Below are 20047 nucleotides of genomic sequence, written 5' to 3'. Positions count from 1 at the left end.
ATTACCTTTCTCTCTCTGGGTTAGTGCCATTACCTTAACAAAGTTAGGAAAGCATGGAAACTGCTAATTGCTAGAACTAACAGCTCACCTTTGTGAGTAGCCACCAAAGAAATGTTGTGTATAAACCACATGTGGTATGTTGTGGCATTAATTGGCTTTTATTTGTTTACCTTAATGGTAGTCCATGCTTAACATAATCCCAGGAATCTTTTACCTGAGTAAAAGCTGGGATCCATGAGCAGAATATCTGGATACAGGCACGGGCTGCTGCTCCCATTCAAAACATTGCTGCGCTCCAGCTGTCACATAAAAGACAGAATTCTCAAATGTAATATTTCTTGGAATTTATTTTTGTAGAATTGTTTCTCTGGCAGTTGTTATTTTCTGTGCAAATGGTATGGTGAAAGTCAAATGGGTGAGTGTTTCCTGAGGCTGAAGAAGCTTAGCAGAGCAACTGTTGCTGACTTTAGAACAAAGCAATCAACATCCATAACTAATGCCTCAACTTTTTAATGTGATTTTTAATATTTAAGTAGGAAAAAATATTGTGAGATTGTATAATCAATGCAACTGATAGATTTTAAGAAGTAATATTTTATTGAAAGTACTGCTTTTTTTCAGGTTTCAATCCATAATCATTCAGTGCATTGTTTTTTCCATAACCACATGTTCATTATTTTGTTCAGCCAGCCTTGAACTAAAGGGTTGATGGATTAAACCTAATTCTAAGATATTGCTTTATTTTTCTAGATACAATGTTAAATCCAGGGATACATTTTAAGTGCAGAAAGTTGTGATTACCATGGTTGTCAGAATCAAAGTAGCGTGTGCATTCCAAAGTGAGCTACAACTTTAAAACAACTTTATAATTGCTGTGATTTTGCTGTTTAGCTGTAAGAGAGGAAAGCTTGACAGCAGGTTGGTGGAAGTTTAAAAAAAATAAACTGAAGCTTATCCTTAAGCAGTGGCAATCACAAACCAATTGATTTTTGGAGGACATCCCCTGGGATGCAGGAGGACATCCCCTAGGATGGGTTAATGAGTGAGATCTGCAGAGCCTCAGCGCTGTGTGCACATTTCTGTCCTGGTGCCTTGGATCAGTGTCCTTGTACTCCCTGCAGTGTTCTGTGTCTCCTCCAGCTTCCCCTGTGTGCTCAGAAGCTGCCCTACAGAAGGGCTGGGTGTGCTGTTCCACCAAGGTTCATTGGCTTCCTTGCCCTGCTGCTTTTTCCTGAAGGGAGTGCGAGGGTTATGGAGTGAGTCCAAGGACAGGGAGCAAGTCAAGAAGATGCTCTGAGTCCTTGGGCACCTCTGCTGGACAGGCTGGAAGAGCTGGGACTGTTCAGCCTGGAGAAGAAAAGGCTCCAGGGAGACCTTAAAGCATCTTCCAGTGACTAAAGAGGCTCCAAGAGAGCTGGAGAGGAACTTGGACAGGGGCCTGGAGTGACAGGACCAGGATCACTGGAAGACACTGCCCAGAGAAGCTGTGACTGACTCACCCATGGAAATGTTCAAAACCAGATTGGATGAGGTTTGGAGCAACCTGGATGGATGAGGTTTGGAGCAACCTGTTCTAGAGAAAGGCATCCCTGCCCATGACAGGAGGTTGTAACAACATGAACTTAAAGTCCTTTCCAACCCAAACCCTGCTATGAGTCTGGGGTTGGATTTCTTGGAAGAAGTCATTGGTTGTCTTGTCGTCTCTTCTGGAACATTTCCAGCCTGATTTTCAGCTGGATAACCTTCCTTCCCAAGCAGGGTGGTGGCAGTGCCTGTTGCTGTTGCTGTCCTGCTGCAGAGCTGTAACTGTGTTTTTGTACAACAAAGTGTAAGTAAGATGCTGTCTGTGTGTTTTTTCTCAAATGACTTTAATACTCTGGGAAGCTCAGTGGAGAATTAGGTGTTTATGCATGGATGAGGAGAAGTTTAATGAAGAGGAAAACTACAGTCTTTACTCATTTCAGACTTTCTACTGTTTTTCAAATAAATCCACAGAGAAGTCGCAATATTAACAGTGTGCACCTATTCTTATTGTACCTCTCAGCACTTTAGCATAGAAATTAAAGACAAATAAACCCCTCCAAACCAAACCCAGAGCCAAGCTTTGAAAAATGATAATGGGAAAAGGCCTCAGAGCACTGTGTGTTTCAGGCTTTACAGAGCAAACTTTTTAAAAAATGAGGGACTCCAGGGCTATGGTGTTGTAAAGTGAACCTCTGCTTTAATTTTAATTGCCCAGGTGTTGAGAAATGAGAAAAAATTTGAAAGCAGGGGTTTTGCCCAGGCACAATCTTAAAAATAAAAAAAATAATACAGAAATACACACACATATTTATATGCATCAAGTGTTAGTTGCTGAGGGCAAGACTTAAAATGCTGTTTGGCTTTATCCTGTTCATCTCCCTGCACACATTTTGCTTCCCTGACCGCATGTGAGAAGGGGCAGTGGGAAGGAACTTATTCCATAGCATTTATATTCATAATTTATGCCTGCAGCCTTGAAATAATCTCATTTGTCTTCCACTGTTACCGGAACAGTTTTGCTAGCAATGAAGAATGCTGGGAGCAGTGAGGGATTCTGTTGTTTCAGCTTTTCATTTGTCTTCTGTAAAGAGTGGTTTTGAATAAAAAGATGAATTGGGCAGCGCTGTGTAATACAATTGCCAGGACGTTCCCAACCTGATTTTGAGGAGGCTCGCAGGACTCTGGCTTGTCTGTTCAATGGATAACCAGGTTTATTGGGCAGATAATGCATTTCTCTGGGGCACGGGGAGAGAGCATGTCAGACACCTTCTCCTGCCTTTGCAGGCGATGGGCAACGCTGGCAGCAGAACTGGAGCCGGCCGTGCCTTTGGTGGGGAAGCAGAGCAGGATGGAGGGAGGCTTTGGGTCCCTGTGTGTCCCCTGCAGCAGCGTTTATCTGCCCCAAGCAAAATGCAAACAGCAAGAAGGCAGGGCTCTGATCCCACTTGCAGCTGGGAATCATTCCTAAAGTGAGCTCAGATCAGGCAAGGAGTGATTTCTGTAATGAGCCCTGACCAGGAGGAAGCTCTGCCCTGTGCACCTGAGCAGTGGCTGTGTCAGAGGTGACCTGGGGGATAACTCTGCTTCACCTCTGCTCAGGCACAGAAACGGCCACACAGACTTTAACCTGAGCCAGCCAAACCATTAGCAGTCTGTCAGCAGCATTGTGGCACTCTGCGTGGATTAATTTTCCCCTCTTGTCAGTAGTTCTGTGATTGTAGAGCAGCAGTGCCCTGTGCCTGCAGTTTTTGTAGGTTAAACCAGCAGGTTGTAGACTGCACTGTAAAGTGGTGAACTGTGTCTGTAGAGAAAAAACGATTTAAAACTTTGCTCGAGAGGAATTTACAGAAGATTTTGGCTATTACAAATCCAGGAAACAAAAACATTTGTGTTAGGCATTTTGTGTAACTTCTTACCTTGTTTACTCTGGAGTATATCTGAGTGAGTGCTCATGATTTAGGATCTATTTGGTGTAAATTAGATTAAAAGTCACCCTTGGGGCCTAATTAAGCCATGTTATAAACAGGGCAGTAAGTTAAACACTTGCAGTAGATTTTGCAGATAACAGATACGAATAGATGCAAATAAATCTAAGTTTTCATTGATACAGGAATTTTAATTGCTGTTGTTGGTTGATCTTGGGGTGACTGTTAAGGCTCAGGACTGTGAGGCTGTGCTGCTGTCCCTGCACAATCCATGCCACCCCACCTCTGCTCGCTGTCTTTCAATGTTGTGCTGGTTGTTTCCCCTTCCTCCTCTGCTATTGATCCCAAAGAACATAGAAATGCATTTTTTTGGTTAGTCTAAACAAGGGGATAAGATTTAAGAAATTTTCCTGAAGACTCTTTCTTGTTGTTGACAAAATATTTTACAGACAGGCTTTGGTTTCCCAGTTGCACCAAATGCAATCACTTGCTGACTGATTAACTATAAATTCTGCAGAATTGATTATTAACTCTAATGTAGTTTCTTCTGCTTTGTTCCTGATAGCTAAAGGCAGCTGTGGGAAGTTTTTATCCATCTTCCCTACTGTGTTCCTGGTGGATATTTCTGCAGTCAAGGATAAGGTGCCCTGTGGCATCAGCCAGGTCTCACACACAAGAGGCTCTGCTGAACCCTCAGCAGAGTCTCATTAGCTTGCCACATACTTATTGGGGGGCATGGAGACCTCACAAATGTGTTATTACTGTGCTTAATGAAGGAAACCACCCCTTGCTAGAGCACTGGCAAGATGTCTGTGTTTCCAGCTTGGCTAGTTTTATATTCTGTTATTTTTTTTTTTTTAACTAAAGGCTCTCTGGAAGTAATAGGGAGCTTGCATTTTGTTTGATTGAATCTTGAATTCAATGCTAAAAGTGAGAGATAAATTTGTATTAAAATCTCTTCCCCTAAGGAAATTTGATAACTAAACTCCACATATTTTCTTCTTGTAATAGCTGTCTGATTGGCTTTTAATAATCAGAGTGTTTTTGAAGACTGCTTATGTAAAAGCAACAAGTTGTTAACTTTTAAAAGTATTTTTATTTACTTTCAGAGTATGATTACTGCAAAGTGCTTTGTGCAGGTTCATTTAGAGAGTGTCACCTTGTGGTTACCACTCTTGCAGGAAGTTTGCATCTGATAGATTGATCCTGCTGTTGTTGGAGATGACAGCAAAACCTTTCCAGAATGCAGCAGTTCTGTAGCTGGGACGGGTGACGTTTGCTCTGATTGCTGATTTATAGGCACTGAGGCCTCTCCTCCCCAAATCAGGGCAGGGGGCTGTGAGTGGTGGTGTGGTTTGTCGAATTTGAGCTGTACTCCCTCTCCCCCACAGCAGTGCCCAGAAGTCCTGAGCTGTGTGTGGCTACTCTGAATCTTTTCCCCAAGAACAGCTCTGTCATTTTTATCACCCCTGTGCTCCAGTGAACGTGGCAGAGGTTCCTAGGGCACTGAGCTGCTTTTCCCTTGCCATAAAAATAAAAGAGGGCCTGGGGAGCCCCTGTGCAGCAGAAGGGATGCTGTACCAGTGTGTCTGACTCGTCCTGGGAGCTTTTGCTGTGCTGTGAGTCTGTGCAAGTGTGCAGCAGCTCCAGCAGTGCTGCTGTTGGTGAGCTGAGCAGAAGGTGGGAGCAGGCATGGCTGGGGAGCTGGAACACCCCATTCTTCCGGAGGCTCCCAAGGTGTGCCAGTCCTGCTCCTGTCCATCAGTGCACCCCAGACAACCAGCTCCAGGGCTGGGGACCAGAACCAGAGCAAGCCACGCTTCTGTGTTTTACATTTTCAGCTAAAATTGAGCAAAGCAGCAAAACTAACTTCCTCAAATCAGAACAAAACCTAAAGTCTAGCTTCTGCAGCTCTGCCTCAGTTTAAAGCATTTGCTCTGATTACCTGGTTTGGAGGGCTTCATGGCAGATCCATTTTCTTTATTTGGATTAAGAGAATAACTGAAGCAAATCATTGCCATATAAGATATGGAAGTTCAAGTTTAGTTAATGTTTAAAAGGGTTTATAATGAACTTTGTTAAAATTGTCTGCTGATTACTCTGGTGAACTGAAGTGCATATTATAAAAGCTGCTGATTTTAAGTCCATCTTACATAAGCTTATATATTGAGAACTTTAAAGATTTTTTCAATATAAATTTGGACCAGCTCTTAAAGTAAGATTACACTCTGGGTTTTTAGGATGTGGAGATTCCAAAGGTGTGCATCTGCACATTCTTTCTGATGCCTTTGTAGACCAGAAGTCCTGTCTCTTAACTCCTGAGGAAGATTGACTTCATCTATTACATAGGTAGAGATTGCACATGAAGTTTCCTCGACACACGTTACTCAGAGGAACTTGCCACTGTCCCTGCTTTGAAATGCTTAAAAACCCTGTGGTTTGACCTTAAGCAAAGGGCTGAATTCTTGCAGCTGGGCTCTGGCAGGAGTTCTGCATTCCCTGGGGTGGGTGTCACAGCACATGCACAGCTCCTGAGCCAGTTGTTAGGCTTTGCTCAGGAGTGGTGGAGCAGAGCATCACCTGCTCCCTCACTGTGCACTTCTGTGAGCTGCACCAAAATAGCCATGTCTGTATTCAGCAGTAACAATTACTGAGCTGTGCCGGGGAGAGTCTGCTGGAAGAGAGACTTGCAAACCTTGGAAGAGCTCCTTGTGTAGAAGTCTCTGTGTGTGTGTGGGTTTCCCTTCCCTGTGGGGGTCTGTGGGGACTGTCTGTGCCTCAGTGTGCTGGTGTTTGGAGCTGTAAGCCCAGATCCCTGGGGGAACAGCAGCAATTGATGCTGCTGTACTGCACAGTGTCTTGTGGGAACACAACTTTGTCAAATGAAAAGCTTTAATGCCAATGGCTCTAACTTATCCCATTTCCTTTTCATCTCAGGGATTTTTTGTATTTTTTTTTTTTTGGAGTAAGCCTAATACTCATGAAGTCTTACTGAAAAATGGCTCACAATTATTTTATGGGTATCAAACACTGCAGAAGGAGTGTGATGATTAATACTGAAATAGTGAAACAACTGGGGGCCTTGTACCTTGGCTAGAAATAATTGACTCATTAATCTTAACCACCGCATGGGGGTCAAACATAGTTTAATCCTAATAGGTGGGAATATGCCAGATTACACTCCAGTTCTGACAGTTATTCTTCTCCCTGGAACATTTGCTAATATTTTTACAAACAAATTAGTTAGAAAGAGAATAGAAGATATCAAGCAAGCTCTAATACATATACTGAGACAAAACAGCAATGAGGCAGAATTTAAACCTTTACAAATGGGATTTTGAGATATATTAGATGAGAGCCAACAAATGAAGAAAAGAAAAGGGAAGGATGTGCCTTTTTTGGAATTTGATTTTGCCCTGTGCTGGTTGGATCTGTTCAGTTTCTTATCCCTTTCAAAATGGATGTTCAGCCACCTACTTGTGAGTCTCTACTCCCTGAGTGAGATGTTTAATGCTGTACCTCAGTACAAAACAGTTTTTAAACTTGAATTTGTCTTCTATCAAATCTACATGTTACAAAATGCCACATTGCAATGTAGTGGTTGTTGACACGGTATTATAATTTAAATAATGTTTCTAACCATTGGCAAATACAGCTCAGGGTCTGGTAAATAATGGATGGAAATTACAGTCGAAATGGGAATGTTAAATAGCCATTCTTAACAGATGGTCATCAGAAATCATTCAGCTTATCTTTTATAGACAGCACAAACACAGATATCTGTGCTTCTGCTGAATCAATTTTTACGTGAGCTCCTTGAAATTGTTGAGCAGAGTCCCAGCACTAGTGGCAGCTCTGGGAAGTCCAGATGATGAGTGGGTCTGTGTTGGCTGGGCACTGAAACACGGATCTGAGCGTGGTGGATTGGGGATTCCTTGCCTTCAGGCTGCTGCTGTCAAACCTGTGTAAAAAGAATTGATTTTGCTGAGGAGAAAGTCTTGGGCTGTGGGCTGAGTAAGAGATGAGAAAGGTTTGTCCTTCCTCCTGGCCCTCCTGCTCTCCATCCTGGAGCAGAGTGCTATGTGTGCTTGGGCTTAGGAACTGGGTGTTAGAGCCACATCTTCTCTCATAAATCAGGCATGATTGACACTGGAAACTGCTCCACGGCCACCAGTGGTGTGTTATGCACATGTTGTACAAAAACTGGCAGTAAGCCCATCAGGCTGGATTTCAGACTCCATGTAACAAACACTTCCCTACATTCCTGTGAAGGAAAAAGCTGCTTTAGAGCTCTAAGTGAGTTAGTTACTGCAGATGGATTCTCCTTGAAAAGTGCTTCCCGAGCTCTGGTATGCAAACTGCTCCTGTCCTTGGCTGTGCAAGCAGCTGGTTCTTCAGTCTGTATGACATACAGGTTTGGTTGTGTGTTTTTTGTTGTTGTTGGTTGTGTGTGGTTTTTTTTTTGTGTTGTTTTGTTTTTGTTTTTTTTTTAGAGAGGGATGTTTGGAGAAAGTAAATATGAGCCGTGACAAGGAAAGGAATGGTGGGTGGCAGACCTTTTACTTTAAAAAGAGGCAGCCAAAAGTAGGAGAGCACAGAGGTATCATGTTCTTGTTATCTCCATATATATAGCTATGTGCCAGGATTGTCATTAAAGGTCCCAGAACAACAGGAGAAAGAGCCTTAAACATCCTGTGCTGCCTCAGAAGCTCAGTGACTGCAGAGGTTTTGCAGATGTGAGAAGAACAGGTCCAGTACTGCCAAGAGCTCTGGTAATGATACTGAAGGTGCTGGTACCTTTAAGCAAATGAAAAGGTTGCGAAAGTTTTGTGCACTCTGTAGTATTGCTCTCATTTCCCCCAGACAGCTTGGGTTATAGTGCAGCTAACCAGGGCATTGTAGGGACAAAAATGCTTCTGATCCCCAGGTGGAGCCAACACAGGAACATCCAGCAGTACAATGTGGTTTTAGAGATGAGCTTAAGGACTTTGCAGAGAAGCGTGAGTTTGGACATGTCGTTGGTAGTCACCATTATTTTTAAGCCAATAAAGTAACAAAAAAGGTGTTGAAATATAAAAATGCCAAGTGAGACAGGTTCAGAATGAGATCCCATTTAGCAGTGTTACACTGCAGATAGATGCCCATGGAGCAGGGGCTGTCAGGTGCTGGCGCTTCACTCGACAGCAGACTGAAAGATGAATGCCTGTGCTGTCTGATACTGATGGTGGAGTCATTGGGGATTACAGATGTATGAAGACAGACATGAAAAAATCAATATGATTTGGGGTACCAGAAGTTGCCACCACGTCATTAAAGTGATGCTCTGTGTCTCTCAGGAGGAAAAGACAACTTCAAGGTCACAGGAGACAGCTGTTCCATGCTGTGGTGTGATAGGTGATAACACATGTGAATTGCAGGAGCACAGGTGATAGCTCTTGATGTTTGATGGGTTCTCCAGAGCTCTGATAATTTGCAATGAGAAATGTTAAGGCTTCAGGATTTAACACAACTCAGACAAATAAATGCGTTCTCCAGTGAGGCTGATTTTGAGGAGAGGAATTTTATCCCAGGAACAGCCTGAGTCTCCTGAAGGACTAGCTGATTGTTGTTGGCAAACTTGTGTCATAGTTTGGGTGTGCCTGTTTAGATGGTCTGTATTGCTTATGTACAGAAAGGAAGACATGGTGATAAATCTTGAGGACAGGTTCTGCCCATCAGGGCTTTCTCAGACAGAACCCCTAAAAGGCATCAGAGATGGGACACAAAATACATCAGTGCTTCTGCAAGAAGGAGAAAGCAGTGAATTATCACTGAAAGTGGCCAGATCTTTCCTCAAATTCGTCTTATGGTTCCTTGCTCTCAGCACAGACATACATTATCAGAAACACTGGTATCAAGTGAATCATCTGTGTTGTTATATAGCAAATAGTTTTTGAGTAGCTAAAACAAGCTCTGTGCTGTGAGTCTAGTCAAACATATGTATGTCGACAATGATACATGATTACTGTTAAACTTTATAAATCGTGTGTAGTGAGGTAAATGAGCTAAAATCAGACTGAAGAAGTATGCAAATTAAAAGTAAAATGGAAATGAAGAAGGCTAGAAGGGAGAGATACCTTTTTGAGAGTGCATTAGAAGAGGCTGTTCTTGTGTAACATTTGAATTTGTGTAATGCGTCTCTGAGAACAGGGGATGGGAGATATTCCTTATTGGCACAGCTGTCTGGGCAGCGGGCTCAGTGAGGATGAGGAGCCTTGCTTTGATTGGAGAGAGGCAGTGGAGATAAAAGCCAGAACTGTTCTGAGCAGCTCCATTCTCAGGGAAGAAGCATGAGGTGCCCAGCCCCAGCAATACCCCAGTCCTTGTGTCCAGCTCAGACGTGGTGCATGGCAGGACAGCGGTGGGAAGGGATGGGTTTGGTAATGGAACTCTGCAGGGCAGAAGTGCTGCTGAATTCATCTTCGCTGCTGGTAGCTCGAAGATGCTGTGAAAGGAATCTGCAGCTAAAGGAGGACTAAAATTTCAGGTACACTTTGATATTTTTCCTTTGTGACACGTTTCAAGTGTGACCATTAAGCACGAAACCTTGACTAGTGTCAGCCTGACATTTTGTTCCCTGCCTGATGCTGCTGATGGAGTGGTGATGGGCAGATCCTGCTGCAAGGGATGGCTCATTGCTCAGGGAGCAGGGGGACTCTCTTTCACAGAGAATGGCATCTCACACCAGGGTTATGGGCTCTCAAAAGTTGGAAAAACTTTTCTATGAACTTGGGAGAATGGATGAGACTGAAGGATGCCTGCTCCAGCTGATGTGAGCCAGTGGTCTTCCAGCAATTGTTTGGACTGGCTGACGGGAAGATGGCCAGTGGCTTAGCTGGCCATATCAAGAATGACTTCAGAGAGATGCTAATTTTTCTTATGCATGTCACCCACAAGTTGAAGAAACTGATGTTTTTTCAACTTGTATTGAATCCCATCAATCACATCAGTTTATCACATTAAGGTGATAAACTTTGGGAGGACTGAAGGTGCCCATCAGCTACTGGAGGTGCTTGGAAGGTTGAGCATAGTTCTCAGCTGATGCAGTTGGGTTGTGAGATTTTGCATCCCCTGAGGAACATAATCTGCAGTGAGGGAAGGCAGATAAATACAGTGTGCCTGTAAGCATGTGGCTGGTGGTTGGTCATAAGATGGGAACTCATCTAGGACTGTCACTACTGGCATTTAACTGGGCAGGAACCTTAATCCAACATAAATTGTTATGAGGCTTTCAATTCCCTCAAATTAAGGCTTCAGCAGTAAGTTTCTTTCAAAAGACAGGAGGATTTCCTGGTGCTGCAGTGTGTGATGTATTATTTGTCTGCCCTTATGATTCAATTTTCTGTGTGCTGCTTAACTGCTATGAGGAGCAAGGGGAAGCAGTTTGGTGTGGGAGAGCTGCTGCAGAGCAGGTTGTGCTCAGGCACCCCGGGAGCCCAGCTGGGGCTGGCAGAGACAAAGCCTGAGTTTGGCTCGCTCATGGAGCTGCTGCCCTGGGGGTGGCAGCAGGGTCCCTGCAGCAAGGAGGCTCCAGGGCACCCGGGTGACAGCCTGGGGAGCTCCTCCATCCACCCCATAAAGCAGGTGTGCAGGGGCAGGGCTGCTGCTGCCTCCCTCAGCACCCCAGCAGTCCCAGGTTTGGGTTTTCTCTGAGCTTCACCTGCTCCAGCAGATCCAGGAGTGGATGTTACTGCAAACCATCTGTGCCCCTACGGCTCTGTGGGGCTCTGGATCTTGGTCTGGCTGCTCATTCAGGGTTCATTGTCACAGTCCTGTCTTGCGGTTTTGTACTGGGTATTTTAATGTAAAACATCAAGTTTGTATTTAAAAAAAAAAAAAATTCCTCCCTCTCCCCACACTGTGCTCTTCTAAAACGTTAAGATGTGTTCAGGTTCTTCTAATTTTCTGTTAGATTTCTGAGCATCTCTTAGGATGCATTAAAGGTGGTGTCTGCAGATTTTATGTTGCCACCATGAAAGAGACAAAACTTCTTCTTTTGAGATAAAGGAGATTCTGATATAATAGCAGAATTTACAGATTGAATCCTTAAGGAAAAGAAACAAAGTAGTAGTGCACTGTAGGAGGAATATGGTGGAAATATTTTTCCTGTTGTAGTAGGAGTGATTAATTTTAATTGTAGGTCTTGTACCGTGCCAGTTGCAGACAATCAATTTTTTATCAAATAATATAGAATGTGTTGCCAAATTATATATGCTAATTGATTATGAGCTTGTGTGTAATGTACTATTAAATTTTATTTTTAGCCTGGACTGTGCGTGCCTGTGTTCTGCTGCATGGTCTGAACCAAATTTCATGGTGGTAGGTGTGTCCAAGGGAATTTCATTTCTGTAATTGTGGAGAGGGGGCTGGTGTCTGCCTGGGGCAGGCACAAACTCACTGCTCCCACGGGTGGGAAGGCTGCAGCATCCTGGGTGTGCTGGGCATCCCATCCAGTGCTGCCACCTGAGGGGGGAGTGGGGCTGTGAGGAGGAGTTTGAGCTGATGAACCAGCTGAGGTTGTGTTGGAAACTGGAGGGAAGCATCCAGGGAGCATCCATACACATCCAGGCTTCAGTACATCCATGAGACACCTCCTTAATTAGGTAAAGCCATAAAGGAAATAAAGGTTTACATTTTTCTCTCTGATGGGATGGTACTTGAGTTAATTGCTTCTCAAATGAGACCATAACTTTTAGCAAGGAGGATGGGTAGCTACTGTTCAGATTTCATTTTGATAATTTTCTTAATACTTTGTTTTATATCAGAAACCCAGTTTGAGATTCAAGAGGCCATTTTTATGTTTGAGGCACTGGAACACTGAGAAGTCATGCTAAACAAATGTGTGAACTTGATTTCTGATGCATTTTTTCCTTCCATCTTTGCACTTTGCTGCAATACATGTGTGTTTTCTTGCTGTGATGTTTCTGAGAGGCTGTGGGAAATGGGATTATTAATAAACACATTCAGTAAGTACATTAATGAGTGTATTTTATGTATATGACTGCACATCTGCATACATTACATGCTCCAGGGCTTTATCCAGAAAGGCAGTTTTCCTTCTGGAAATAAAGTGAGACAAGTTTTAACCAAGGAATTTGTTTTAAGTGGATTAGGTCACTGAAAAATTTCATTTGAGTTCAGTGATGGCAGACTCAGGTCCAGTATTGTAATACTTCATATCAAATGGCATAAATTCCTTTGATACAGGATTTATCTAGTGCTCTTGTAGTCTTTTAAAGAAAGATTTAGAGAGAGCTTTTAATTCATACTGATTTTCTTTCTTAAAAGAAGTTGATTTTTTGTCATGAAAAATTCATATATATTACACTAATTAAGAAGTGCATGCGCCAGATCTGTCTAGACATAATTTTTGTAGGTTTTTTCTCCTTCCTCTTCCACCTCTCCTCTAGTGCAGACTTTTGAACTGGCTCCTTTCAGAAGGGAGTCACTTCTTTACAAAAGCTTAGGTGTTTGCACAGGCTGGGCTTTTAAAAAACATTTTTAAACCATCCTATTATTTTTCATATCCTATAGCAATATATAATGGCTTTTATTAGGATGGTTACAATGTCTTTTTAAATCCCCAAATAACACTTGGCATGTCAGGATTATATATAAGCATAACCTTTTTTTTGAGCGTGTCTGGAAATCACAAGGAGCCTGATGGACGCTTATTTTTCACAGGCTGCTGTTCTAACCCCCCTAAGGCAATCAGGAGAGAGCTTGCAGTAGTGTATGTAATGTGAATAATTTTGGATACATTTCTTTTTCATTTCTCTAAGATGCCTGTAAGAGTCTGGCTTCTGGAGCTTCTCATCACCTGCTTTCTGCAATCCCAGCCCATTTGCTGTGTCTTGTAAGGAGCACCTGAAATCACTGGTCACATTTGAGGGTAGTCCTAAAAAGGTTAGAATGATTTTTCTTTTTTTCCCCCCAGTTATTTTTTCCCATCAGTCAGAACTCATACTGCTGTATTGGAATGGAAATGTACAGAAGAGACAGGGTTCACTGCTTACAAACCTGTTTGTTTGTTAATTTGGTACTTTAAAATTCAAATTTATAGCTATAAACGATGCTTAACTGCAAGAAGAATTTACATAAATACACAATTTCTTATTTCCCTACTCTTAACACTTTCAAAGCAAAGTGAGATCCATGTTTAAAGTACACATCATAGCTTCAGTAGAAGTTTTGGCATGGATACATGTATTTTCAGGATGGGTCTTTGGTCTGTTTAATGCAGGAAGTGAGACTGGATGTGCACAGTGATCTCCTTAAACTGTGTCAGTGTTTATTAGAGAAAATAAAATCACAAATTTTGGGGGAAAACAAGCCCTCTATTTGTTCAAAAGTTAATTAAACAGTAGCAAACAGCCTTTGAATGGGTTTTGAATTTACAGAAACTTTATTAGAATGGAAGCAGGCATGGATGTTGAGCAGATTCTGGTGGGTGTGTTTGAGGAGCTGTTAAGGTACAGACTTGCATGAGGGTACTTAGAGCAGTGTATATGTACAAAAGCAGAAAGAGTTATACTGCTTTAACTTCATTCCTAATTAACCTGTTTTCTTAGAATATTATGTTTATTTTTAGCTCTGAGAGCAACTCCTGTTTCTTCTCTGATGAGAAGTGCTATGTGAGACAAAAGGGAAAGTCGACTTTTGACATATTTCTCTCTGCAAGTTGTTTTCCATTAATAAACAATGATATTTAATATAGCAAATGTGTGAAGGGAGGAAATGAGCAGTGTTTTCCCTGTGTTCCAGTGTCTGTATCTCAGTTTGGATGCATAAGTGTGCACTGAAATTCCACAAAAATGGAAACATTTGTTCTGTCTCAGCTCACGGATTGTGTTAAGGTTCGTTGTTTGCTGGTGGAGTGTGCAGGGCACGGCAAGATCGTGTTAGGCTGCCAAGAGATAACAAAACCACGCAGGTTAATGTTTAGGAGATTCACTGGAGCTGGTACATGACTATTTACAGGCACTTCCATCCCTGAGAGGCCTTGAGAGGTTTCATCTCAAGTGATGCTCCTTACAGAGCGTCAGAGTCCTGATGCAGAGAGCTTCCCTTGCCTGGAGCAATGCTCTGGGGGTCTTGGTGCCTCTCTGTACCACTTCAGCAATCTGACAAACTGGCCTCAGAATGAGATGGCTTTGCAAAGTCTCATTCTGATGCTGGCACAAGTCTTGTTAAGAGATGGAATAATTTCCCAGGGTCATCATTCAAATAGCAATTGGCCTAATCCAGAAATAGAGGAGAAAAAGTCCTTTTTTCTTGTTGGGGTAGGATAGGCTATCAGTGTCTCTGTAATGTTCCCTCATGGATTAAGTGCTGCTCCTCTGTAGATACACCAGACATCAATCTTGCCAGCAAAGAAGAGAAGCACCTCTGAGCTGGCCATCAGTTCCTGGGTATATGCTATCATCATTTCACTCTGGGGAGATGTGACATCTGTCACTTGTTCCTGTGGGATTTGGGGACTATTGAGTGTTGAGAGTGACAGCTGCTTCAGTGAGCCTGGCAGCATTGATCTGAGCCTGGAGAGTCCTCATGGCTTTGCTGAGGTGACCTTCTCCCAGGGTGGGCTTTGCAAAGGGATCTGCAGCTTCTCTACGTTCTGTGTCGTTCTGAACCTGCCTTTTCTTCTCCCTGGTGCTGACAGCTCGTTCATCTGGAGGTAGGGCACACATTGATATTCCAGTGCAGCTCTTCAGCTGCTGGAGGTGTTGGCACATCACAGGGATCTGTGGGAAACCCTCCCTTTTGTGTGTGTGTGTGTCTGTGGGTTGCAGCCTTGCCCACGGAGCCACTGGCACCAGCCAGATCCCGCATGTGCATCCTGCACCCTCATCCTTGGCAGGGGCTTACAGCACTGACAAACCTCCTCAAGTGGTTCCCTAAAAGCATTTTTTTTAAGCTCCTCCCAAATAAATTCCTTAAGATTAAAAATATATGGCTTGTAATAATGTCTCTATCTATTTTGTATGAGGTGGTGCATAGCTCTATCTGCCTGCTAAATGCTGCATATTGTTTAAAGCCTGTCTTGTGCTTTTTCTTATTGATTAATCTAAAATACAAATTTACAATTGATTCTCGAGTCTTGGATGCTGCTGAAAACCTCTGCTAGGAATAGATTTATATAGATGATATTCACTGCTGTTTCCAGCACATGGAAATATACTGAAGCACTATTTTTAGATGTTTTATATGCAGTCAAAAGCTTTTTGCTCACCCTCTCTCCTGTACTTTTATTTCTTGCAGTTTGGAGAGTTTTGGATTAAAATAAAGGGAAAATTAGGAACAACAATCAATTTACCCTTAGCCTTACAGTCCCTTATTACAATTGCTAATTTATCAGTGGGTAGGTACCTCTCTTTTGTAATGGATATTGAGGATAATTTTAAATGCAACTCTTAAGCTTAACCAATTTACATAGTACTCTGGGAGATTAGTCGCTTCTGCATAAAGAGCTGTGTGCATTCCAGGGGTGTTCTGGAGCCCTCTTGTGTGGTTTTTTTGAATGTTTGTTGTAATAATAATTGATTTCCTTAGCAAGGTGTTGACCTCTAAGTAAGTATTGCAGATTGAAGCAGTAAAACTTTGGAAAATTGCTTGGAAGTTTTTGGTTGGAGCAGTTTTTCTCAACTGACAATTGTGTTGTGTTTGAAAGATGGGGTTGGGGGTCCAGGAAAACTGTTGGATTTTATGTTCTGTGCAGGCTATTTCCAGTCTTCGGAGTTTGGGGTTCCATGGCTCTGGTTTGCTGTTATTTTGTGGTTTTTTTCTACCATCAAATGATTTTCAGTGAAACAGAAGCTGCATTTTCCTCTCTTCTGTCCTTCCCTTCTATCTCTGTATATTTACTTTCCTTGTTTTTTAAAGCCATTAACATCGCTAGCATCAGGACGGAAAATGTGAGAGCCACTAAATAGGATTATGTTAAAATGATGATTTAATTGAGCTCTTACACAGGATAAGAAGATTGTCTTGTTTTGCTGAACTGCAGTTTATGGAGGTCCTTGGCAAGAGGAAGCCAAGTTGCTTTGGGCATTCATTAGCACCAAATCCAAATCACTGCTAAATTTGTTTAGCAGGAAAAGTCACAAATAGAGGAAAAGCAGAGCCCATGATTTTAAGTGTATTTATATTTGCAAATATGTGTTTTCCTGCAATTCAGAGGAAATGCTTCCCACAGGACAAAAATTCTTGGGGTTTTTTTCCCCCTTTCTCTTGGAGTTGAAATGATCCTATGAAACATTTGCTGGCATGACAAAATCCCACTCTTGAAAGTAGGACAGGAGACATTTTCCACTTTCTACAGATCAATCTTTTTGTATAACTCAAAGCAATTGCAGTCCTTTAAAAAAGGACTCAGGTACTGAGTAAAAATTACATAGTAAGTGGAGTTTAACTCTAGTTGTAACCCAGTTCCCTGCTAGTTTTACCACATAAAGAAAAAAGTATCCATAGAATTATGACCCAGCTCTTGTACCAACTCTGCCAAATATTGCCTGGCAGGCCAATTTTTAAAGAAATGCTCAGGGCTTGCAATATATTTATTTCTGCCATTTAAATTCTAATTTAATTTTAGATTTGTTTATGTAATCAGATATATTGGATTACTGCTGCTATCAAGTCCTGTATTTAGTTCAGACTCCCATCTTTCTGAAGGAAGAAAATGCTGCAGGAATGTAAAATAGTTCAAATAATGTGGAATTCAAGCCTTTGGGAGTAGATGCAGCTTTTAATACTGAGAGCATTTGTAAAAGAAGTCCTAAATACTTTCAGTTAGCAAGACCATTTTATTCAGGTATAAGTACAGCTTTTTCACTGCAGAAGCTGTTAATTTCTCTTAGTGTGAACCCACAAAGAGAGCTTCTGCCAGCACTGATTTTTCCAGAAGGTTGGCTCAAATTTTATTTAAATTCTGAAACACATAGAAGGGAAGGCTGGAGTCTGGTAAACATCCATCTGGGTGTGCTTTTACAGAAGGCTTTATGCATTAATTGACTTATTAATGCAGCTAGAGGGGAAAAGTGTAAAAAATGAGCAGGGAAACCTGCAAAAGCCTGATGGGTTTACCTTGGCTAGTGTGACAGATGTGTTTTTGAACATCTGTCTGCTGTAACCATCCCAAACTTCAGTGGACAAAGTGCCAGTAAAGTATGGATAATTGGAACTGAGGAATTTCAGCAGGTTCCTCCTACTGCTGGGTTCCTAAAATACCCCTGTAGGCCCGTCTTGGCACTGGAGTTGTTTTCCATCCTTCTCCTGAAACAGTGTTTTATATGGCTTGCTTACAGGTGTGCCCTGTAGGACTGAATATATATAGTTATATATGTTATATATATGGTATATGTATAAAATATATCTGCTTTACTTTGCTGTTAAGGCTGAGATGCAGCTTTAAATCAAAAGTAGCCAGTGAACATTACTAATTTCTCTAGCAGCATTTATTGCATAGGCCATGTCTATTCTTCCTTTAACCAGATGGAATCTAGTCCGTACTGTGCTTATCAAATTTTAAGTTATTTAACCCCATATATTTAAGTAAAAAAGCCTTTTTTTTTAGTGGTGCACGTAGCTGCTAAGAGTGAAGTAAATAACATTTTCTGTAATTGCAGTTATTGGATTTATAGGTACTTTCTGCCTGTTTCAAAGAGAAGGATGAGTAAGGCTTTAAGAGAGGGTTGAAAGCAAGTGTGATGAATAGATAAAAGCAAAAGAAGTCAAAGATAGATTTAAATTGTATTTTAATATAGACTTTAGTAATATGGTAAAAATAGATATAATCACGAAACCTGACTATCTTATTACATTCCTGCAAGGCAACCTTAATTCCAGGATTTCTTAAATGCTGATTATTTGTAACTGTAAAATTGCTATAGTATCCTCTTTTGGATATAATGTATTGTGTCTAGAGTTTCCTCTCCAAACGTCTCCAAGGGAGGGAAAAAAGGCAAAAAACAATAGAGAAGAATATGTGAGAGTGATGAAAATGACTCCCAGGGAATTAGAAAATAGAAGGGAAATGCAAGTGAATAAAGCGCTAGTTAGGAGAAGGAACAAAATGCTGTAGGGTGAGAAAAGGGATAAGAAAACAAGCTGAGAAAAGGTGGTAGATGTAATAAAATTATATGTGTTGCCATTTGGAAGAAATCAACTAGTTTAGTATGGGGGAGAATTAAGGGCAAAGGATAGAAAGGATTTGAGGATTAAGGACAAGGTGCTCAGGAGGAGATGTGCAGCAGGTGATGAAACAGGTGGCAGAACTGAATGGAAAAAAGAGAATGTATTGAGATGGGGGAAAGTCCTGACTGTGGGACTTGGATGAGGGCAACCACAGCCTCAGATCTCATGTCAGTTTGCATGAGCTTGGCAGACTGAGCTCTGCTGGGAACAGAAACAAAACAGAATTTGGGGACAGGGTCAAGTGCCTTGTGAGATTCACAGCGGTCTGGTCCTGCTTTGAGCAGAAGGTTTGGCTGAAGCAGGGATGTGCCAACCTGTCCTGTCCTGGGAGTGAGGAATGACCTGCCCTGGTGACTGTACCCACAGGGAAGAGTGGTCAGAGCAGGCAAGCAGTCTTTGGGGCAGTGCAGATAATTGTGTGATGGGAAAGGACGGGGCTCAAATGAAGCTGTGAATGTGGAGCTGTGGGAATGGGCAGCTGTGTAAATTCACTGTGGTTCACTGATCACCTTGCAGAACTCAGGGAGGAAATGTATCTTCCTTTTTTCTCCTCTCATGCCTATCGTCTTCAGTAGATCTGTGCCTTAATGATATTAAGGAAGCATAAAATAGAAAATTGTGTTTGAAATCAAATTAATGTCCTATTTCAGGGAATAAGAGTGTTGAAATAAAGCTGCAAAACTCATAAGGACACTGCAATCACTAGGCAAAAATAAATCCACACAGAGCCATATCCCTCAGACTCAGTCCCTGTGACATCCAGTGGTGGAATAGGAGATGGAAGGACTCTGGGTGGCTCTGAGTTTTTGCTGATGGAATAGATGTTCCTAAAGCAACAGGAGAGACTCAGAGGATAAGTGGAAGTTAAGGGAAGTCTCTGCTGGAAAGGTGCAGAAGGAAATGGAGGGAGAAATAAAATTTGGGCACCAGTGAGCAGTGTGTCCTGTGGGGCAGGGAGAGAAGACCCAGGCTGACACTGTCTGCAGTAGGAGATTTTGGTTTTGTGGAAGTGTTTCATCCAGGTTTGATGTTTGTGTGTATTTCACTCTGCCTGAATTGCCTCAGTAGTAGTTTTGGCCTGTTTTCTCTGCTCAGGTGCTTAATTTTTTAGTTCAGACCAACCACTGCTGAATGTATGAATGGAACATTTTTTTGGTGGAACTGGCAGAGAGAAAATTCAAAAAGATTAATCCTTTTGGTGTGGGAAGGGTTGTTAATCAGGGACTCGCCAGGAAAAGTAGCTCTGAATCCTTGTGGGCAGCACCACCAGGGAAACCAGACAACACTTTAAGTTGCATGTTGAAGCTCTGAAATATAAAATTAACTGATAATTTTCATAGGTCACGCTCTTTCCCATAAACCAAACT

General features: G+C 42.1%; 1 protein-coding gene across 5 annotated transcripts in view; it reads left to right on the top strand.

The window, feature by feature from the left end:
• The window catches only part of THSD7B (thrombospondin type 1 domain containing 7B), a 299016-nt gene that overhangs the window by 26273 nt on the left and 252696 nt on the right, over nt 1-20047 (top strand). For 2 of the 5 annotated variants that reach the window (XM_074547895.1, XM_074547894.1), the window contains exon 2: nt 13271-13394. The exons of the other annotated variants lie outside the window; for them this stretch is intronic. The gene's annotated coding sequence lies outside the window, so the exon portion shown is untranslated. The remainder of the gene's footprint in view (nt 1-13270; nt 13395-20047) is intronic. 5 annotated transcript variants of the gene reach the window in all.

The sequence above is a fragment of the Zonotrichia albicollis genome, chromosome 10 (assembly GCF_047830755.1).
Source record: "Zonotrichia albicollis isolate bZonAlb1 chromosome 10, bZonAlb1.hap1, whole genome shotgun sequence".
Taxonomy (NCBI): domain Eukaryota; kingdom Metazoa; phylum Chordata; class Aves; order Passeriformes; family Passerellidae; genus Zonotrichia; species Zonotrichia albicollis.
The sequence above is the reverse complement of the archived record's forward strand: the minus strand, read 5'-3'. Positions and strand labels throughout refer to the sequence as shown.